The 7,367-nt window shown below is 55.0% G+C and overlaps 1 non-coding gene across 1 annotated transcript; it reads right to left on the bottom strand.

The window, feature by feature from the left end:
* Window positions 1–1,162: 1,162 nt before the first annotated feature.
* TRNAS-AGA (transfer RNA serine (anticodon AGA)) lies at window positions 1,163–1,244 on the bottom strand. Its single transcript has one exon. It is a non-coding gene; the product is annotated as a tRNA-Ser (tRNA).
* Window positions 1,245–7,367: the final 6,123 nt, after the last annotated feature.

The following is a 7,367-nucleotide window of genomic DNA, read 5'->3' as shown; positions in this document are numbered from 1 at the left end:
CCGGGGACATTGTGGGAGGAGGCCCGTTCCCTGTATGATGTCTCCAAGTCACACCAGAGTGAATTTGCTCTCTATCCTTCTCCATCTATCCCGTCTCTCTGGGGATGGCTGGTCACCGCTGCAGCCCCTTGAGAGGGGATGCTGGGTGTGTAATGCTGTGCTCAGAGCTCAGTGGCACTGCCTCTGTAGTGCTCTTCCCTGAGAAAAGGCTCGGTACGCACTGGTCTGTGGTGTGAGAGACTCTGTTTAACTATCAGACAGCATCGCTTAGGGACCTTGTGCCCCCAGCCCATGTGCTGAGGAAGAAGGACCATGCACAAGAGCAAAACTGAAGGCCACAGAAGGAAGGTCATACTCTGGGCTAGAAGGAAGCCATTTGCAGGTAGGAGTGAGGAACAGAAGGGCCATCCTCACACTTCTTGGGCTCTGCAACAGCTTGGTTTTTCCAACCTTGAGCCCAGGGAACCAAGGCAGATCCATAATGAGAAAGAGCAGAGCAGCCTTTCAGGCCAGTGTCTTTTAAGTGATCACTCTTTGTGATCTCCAGAATTATGCCCCTGGGCCTTTACGCTTCTTCTAACCAAGAGTTTCTTCTCAGCTTGGCAAGTGGAGAACCTGCTAGGAACCAGCAAATCGGCACGTAGCAGGGCAGCCACAGATACGCCCACGTTCTTCCCTGGAAGTATTGCACTGCTGAAATGACCTCTTTTGCTCTGCAAGCTCGCTGCAGATGCCTGCATGGCCTGGCTTTGAGGAGAGGCACAGGGCAGGGAGCCAAAAGCTCACGGCCCTTTTTCCTGGATCAGGCGCGGGGTGGCCCAATCCACGCTCTTGCAGTTTTGGAGGGACATTGGATCAGTCTCCCACAGCCCCTGGGAGTCATCGTGATGTGGGAGAGACTGGAAAACCCCTGGACTCCAGCCAGGCCTCACTCATCCTGCTATGAGCCTCAGTGCACACACTGTGTCCTGGCCTTAGGCATGGCTGGGACACCACAACTCCTAGGCTCATCACTCTAAAAGCGCTGCCTTCCTCTAGGCTGTTTTGGCACGTTAGCAGCGTTCCCCAGGCTGCTGCTGCTGCTGCTGCTGCTGCTGCTCTGCAGTCTCCTGCTCCTCTTGCCTTTGGGTGGGGGCGGCCAAAAGAGAGCTGCCCCCCCCTTCGTAGTTGGCAGGATTCGAACCTGCGCGGGGAAACCCCAATGGATTTCTAGTCCATCGCCTTCACCACTCGGCCACAACTACCTGTGCCAGGCCCCTGCCTGGCGGGCACTGCCCAGGAGATGCCGCCTGGCTCCTGCACTGAGCGTCAGGAGCACCTGGGGTGTCTTCATCACTTCTGCGTCCCATTCGCAGGGCTCAGAGAGCCCCCGGCTGTGCGGAAGAAGGAATCAGACACACAGTGGCTCTGCTGGAGCTCCTTTAAGGCCACCTGGCATGCAGACGTTGGCATCTCTGCCACAATAAGAACCAACAGGCTTTGCACTTGCTGCTGGGAACACACTGGGCCAAGAGAGAAGGCAGAGGCAAGAGCCTTCTCTCTGGGGGAGGTGTGCACCTGCCCCAAAGCTGCTGAACCTCAAACAGAAAGGATTGCTGAGAGGTTTTGCTGCTGCAGCACTAAGGAGAGAAAAGCCTCATGGGGGACACTAAGCAGCGACACTGGGTGTTGCTTTGTGTGGAGGAGGCCTTGCTTCACTGCTGAGCAGCTCAGCTGCTCCTTGCCTCCAAAACACCTCTGAGCAGCAAGGTGCATCACCAAAAGGAAAGGAGGCACAAATCTGACGCCCAAATGCCAGGACTCAGGCTGAGATGCAGGCTCACAAAGGCCAGCGGTCCCTGCACAGCGCAGCTCCACACACCTGGCCTTTCCTTCCTGACACCTCAGGATTGTAGTCACCTGGGCCCACTTCAGAAGCCTGCTTCTGTCTTCAGCCAGAGAAGCTGCTCAGGGCAGGCAGTGACAAGGCTCTGCTTCCTCAGCATACAGGGCAGATGTGCTGCACACAGGGGCAGGAAAAATGAGATCAGATCTTGAATGCCTGCAGTGGTGAGCAGCAAGTTCGGTGTGGCGAGACTTTGCAGTGCCATGATCACAGGATCACAGAATGTCAGGGGTTGGAAGGGAGCCAAAGAGATCAGCGAGTCCAACTCCCCTGCCAGAGCAGGACCATACAATCTAGCTCAGGTCACAGGAGAACACATCCAGACAGGCCTTGAAAGTCTCCAGAAGGAGACTCCACAGCCTCTCTGGGCAGCCTCTTCCAGTGCTCTGGGAACCTTACAGTAAAGAAGTTCCCCCTTGTGTTGAGCTGGAAGCTCCTGTGCTGCAGGTTACATCCATTGCTCCTTGGCCTATCCCAGGGAGCAAGTGAGCAGAGTCTGTCTCCTCCCTGCTGACCCCCAGCCCTCAGATGTTTATAACTTTGATTAAAACCCCTCTCAGCCTTCCCTTTTCCATTCGAAACAGCCCCAGGTCCCTCAGCCTCTCCTTCCCAGGCCGTGCTGCAGGCCCCTGATCATCCTCTTAGCCCTCCGCTGGACCCTCTCCAGCAGATCCCTGTCGCTCCTGAACTGGGGAGCCCACAACTGAACGCAGTGCTCAAGATGAGGTCTCAGCAGGGCAGAGTAGAGGGGGAGGAGAACCTGCCTGGATCTGCTGGACGCACTCCTGTGAATGCCCCATAGGATCCCATTGGCTTTCTTGGCCCCCAGGCACATTGCTGTTCCATGCAGAACTTGTTCTCCAGCAGCACTCCCAGGTCCCTCTCCACAGGGCTGCTCTTCAGCAGATCCCTTCCCAGCCTGTACAAGTGGTGTTTATTACTCCTCCCCAGAAGCAGGACTCTGCACTTGTCCCTGTTGAACCTTCTTTGGTTCCTCTGTGCCCAGCTCTCAGTCTGTCTAGTTCTCGCAGGATGGCCACACAGCCTTCAGGTGTCTCAGCCAAGCCTCCCAGTTTGGTGTCATCAGCAACCTTGCTGAGCAGACTCTGTCTGTCTGCCTGCCTCTCTGTTCCCTCATCAGTGTAAGTGGCACATCAGTGAAGATGTTGAACAGCACTGGACCCAGCACTGATCCTTGGGGGATTCCACTGGTCACAGCTCTCCAGCTGGACCTGGCACCATTGATCCTCACTCTTTGACCTCTATCTTGGAACCACTTCCTAGTCCACCTCACTGTCTGCTCTTCCATCCCACACTTCCGGAGCTTGCTCACTGGGATGTCATGGGAGATGGTGTCAAAGGCCTGGCTAAGGTCAAGGTAGACCACATCCACTGCTCTCCCTGCATCTCCCCACTCAGTTATGGCATCATAGAATGCTATCAGGTTAGTCAAGCAGGATTTCCCCTTGGGGAATCCATGCTGACTACTCCTCATCACCTTCTACTCTTCCAAATGCCTTGAGACGCCCTCCAGAAGGAGCTGCTCCAGGGATGGAGGTCAGGCTGACTGGTCTGTAGTTTCCAGGAAGCTCTTTCTTGGGTGTTTTGAAGCCTGGAGTGACATTGTCTCTCCTCCAGTCCTCAGCACCGTTCCTGTCTGCCAGGATTTGTCAGAAATGACGAAGAGTGGCAGAGCGGCAACATCAGGCAGCTCTCCCAGCACTCTTGGGTGCACCTCATCAGGGCCCATGGACTGGTGAGGATTCCATTTGTGTAACTGATCCTTAACCCAGGCTTCACTGACCAGTGGGGAGCATTCCCTCCTCCAGGCTTCCTCTCCTTCATCCAGGGTCTGGAGTGCATAGGGCAGTTCAGCCTTAGGTGTACAGACTGAAGCAAAGAAGGCACTCAGCAGCTCTGCCTTCTCTGTATGCTCAGCTCTCAGGGCTGCCTCCTCACTCAGCACTGGGCCCACACCTTCCCTGTTCTTCCTTTGCCTACAGATAGATTTGAAGGAGCTCTTCTTCTTCTCTTTTACTTCCTTTTCCAGATTCTGTGCCAAGACGGCTTTGGCCTTCCTTGTGGCCTTCCTACATGCCCTGACAGCTCCTCTATAGCTCTTCCAAGTGACAAATCCCTTCTTCCATGAATTGTAAGTTTCCTTCTTCCCTGAGACTTCCTTCAGGTATCTCTATGGTATGGACCGACGCTCCATTCTCCTGAGGCTTTTTGGCCCTTCTCTTGCCTGCTTGCTCATTTCTGGTGCTGTGACATTGGCTCAGGGAGCTCTGTCCACAGCTGGTGGGAAGCTCAGGAGAGAAGGCAGTGCTCTTTCTTACAGAGCGCTTGCCCAAGTGAGGGAGGAGGAGCACAAACCACCAGGAGTCTCCAGCTATGCCACACAAAGTCTTTAATGGGAGGGAGCAAACACAGAGGCACAGAACAGAAAGCAAGAGAGACTTCTGCAGGCTTCAGGGAGGCACAGAGAACGGCCCATTTCCCAAGGACAGGCTCCACACTAAGAGCTTGCCTTTCCCCATTCTGCTCTACCTGCTGGCAAGCCCAGCCCCCCCCGAGCAGTCCCTAACTCCAGCAGTCTCCCCGCAGCAGCAGCAGGTTCAGCAAAGCGGAGGAGAAGGAGCCCTTTCTCCAGGAGCTAGGAGCAAAGCAGAGCCAGAGGAGGCACAGACAGGCTGGCCATGAAGCCAGGGGCAGCAGTGGGCACAGGCCCCTGCTGCCAGGTGGCATGGGGACACCCAGCCCATCTGCAGGTTGTGGCCATGCCAGGGCTGTGCAGTCCTGCTCTTCCTTCCTCCCTCCTCCAAAGGGCATGAGGAGGCAGCTTCAGCAGTTGAGATTGCAGCGGGGGACAGGCAGGCACAGCCCTGAGCCGCCCAGACCAAAGGAGCTGCCAGAAGAGATGGGAACGCCCCCGGTGCTGAGCGAGCTGCCCACAGCAGCTGACAGAGAGGAGCCCACAGCTGTGTTCTGCGGGAAAGAGGTGAGGATGGGGCCCGGCAGGGTCACCACCACCGGCGAAGCCTCGATGGCCACCGTGGAGTCGGCACAGCGGGCGAAGCAGGGCTCACTGCAGCTGCTTGCCAGCGGGGTTGGGCCACAGGTGCCACAGGAGCGTGGAGGACAGGGTCTGAAGCAAGACATCTCTCGGCGAGGGAGGCAAAGCTGAAACACAGAGCGCAGAGGAACCGTGGATCTCAACACCACCTTGCTGCCATTCCCCTCCATTTCTAGCTCCACGTCCAGGCAGGGCCTGCAGCTGATCTGGTCAGCATATGCAACAGGTGCCACATCTGGCCTGCAGGCTGCATCTGAAGCATTGCCCAGAGCAACAGCACAGCTGAAGATTGACACAATGCTCCCAGCACACATGGGCTGCTGGCTCAGAAGTCACCATTTGGCCAGGGAACATTCCCAGTTCCACAGACTACATTGGGTTGCAAGGGACCCTCAAAAGTCAGCTTGCCCTGCAGTGAGCAGGGACACTGCCACAGCTCACCCAAGGCCATACCTCCTGCTTAAAGCACAAATTCTGGTGGGCAGAGCTCTCTGAGCTGAGCACATTGATCCCCTTCTGACCAAAAGGACCCCCCTCTTCCCAGATCTTCCCAGACACCACCACCAAAAGGGAGAGAGGTGACAGCCCTTCTACACTTGCAGACACGGGCCGAGCTAAGCTGGCCCAGGCATCAGCCTCAGCAGCCACCCTGGTAGCAGCTCATCACACACAGGCAGGGATGGAGCAGGCTCAGGCTTACCTCGTTCCTCGTGGAAAGGGAAGCAAGAGAGGAGGATGCAGAGCCAGGAGCAGCTCAGGCTTTTATGCTGTGTCCCTGATGCCTGCAGGGCCACAAACATTCCTTGTGCGTGAAGCATCAGAACACCTTGGAGCTGCTGCTGGTGGAGGCCCTGCTGCTGATTGAGCCCTTGCCTCTTTCATCTGCAATGTTTTGCTACTTCATACCACCTGGAGATTTTACTTCCAAGTCTTTCTGTTCTGAGCTAGCCTCAATCCACTTATGGCTCAGCCTGAATTTGTCTTTGGGATTGCCCTCTTCACTTCATGGCATATTCTCACAGCCACCTCTCTAGCCTGTCGAGGTGCCTCTGCTTGGCATCCCTTCCCTCTGGAGTGTCAGCCACACCACTCCACAAAGTTGCTGGTGTTGCCCTCTATCCCATTTCCAAAGATGATGACTCTTATGCAGACCCCTGAGGGACTCTGCTCATTGTTGGGCTCTACATGGACATCAAGACACTGACTTCAAATTTGACTGAAACCATCCAGGCTGTTCTGCATAACTGGCAGCTGAAGGTAGAATGAGGCCTTTCAGTAACATGGTGCCAGACTCTTTTCAGCAATGCCCAGTGATAGGACAAGGGATCTCAACATGAGGAGAAATTTCTTTGGGCTGAGGGTGCTGGAGCCCTGGAGCAGGCTGCCCAGAGCGGTTGTGGGATCTCCTTCTCTGGGGACTTTCAAAACCCACCTGGATATGTTCCTGTGTGACCCTGCTTTGGCAGTGGGGTTGGACTCAATGATCTCCAGAGGTCCCTTCTAACCCTTAACATTTGGGGATTCAGTGAATAGTTTTATTGAGTTTTCAAAGGTCCACCACAACATCCAACATCCTGAGAGGTCCAAACATCCAACATCCTGAGAGCAAGATCTCTGTGGAGATGTTGAATTCTTTTGTAACCCAAACTCTGCTTGGAGGTTCAGCAGCTGTAGTGGATCACTCCAAGTACAGGGCTCCTGCCTTCATTCATCTAGTGCAGAAAGGCTGACCCTGTTGCCATGATAGTTCTTGTAGGGGACTGGAACATCTCTCTCCTGGGGAAAGGCCTGTGAGCAGCAAAGGGATTTTGGAAGCTCCTTTATTCCGGGCTTGCTTCTTAACTGGGTAGAAAAGAAAGATTTCCTAAGGCCCATACACTGCCACATCAAGAACCACCATTTCTTTCTCTCATTCTGAGCTTGGTGATTTTCTCCCACTTTGACTATTTCCCTATGTGTAGGCATCAGGACAGACACCTCAAGCCAGTTGTCAGCTGCTTTGGGCCCAGGGATGCAGGCTAACAGTGAGACTCATCTCTTCCTGTGATCACTGTAAGCATACAGGAGATAAAAGACTGACAGCTCGAGACTTGTGCCAAAGCTTGATGGCAAGGAAGAGTCATTGTGGGCTGGTGGGAAGCCCCTTCTGGGCAGGAGTGAGGTGCATGAGGGCCCTGCACTCCCCAGGCTCTTCTACAAGCCCACAAGTCCAGCGGACAAGGGCACCTTCAGAACAACAAAGAGCAGAACAGAGGTTCTGTGGAGAACCACAGAGAAAAGAGCAAAGCAGTGTCTGGGAGGATGATCAAAGAGCTGCCTGTGTCCTTCCCTGGCACAGACCCACCCCCAGACTACCCTGTTTGGATCAGTAAGGTCAGCCCAGAGGCCAGAGGCAGAGGGCACACA

The sequence above is a fragment of the Melanerpes formicivorus genome, unplaced genomic scaffold, assembly GCF_026170545.1.
Source record: "Melanerpes formicivorus ecotype bairdi unplaced genomic scaffold, bMelFor1.0.p_v2 SCAF_309, whole genome shotgun sequence".
Lineage (NCBI taxonomy): Eukaryota > Metazoa > Chordata > Aves > Piciformes > Picidae > Melanerpes > Melanerpes formicivorus.
Note: the sequence above shows the minus strand (reverse complement) of the source record. Positions and strands in the feature narration are given on the sequence as shown.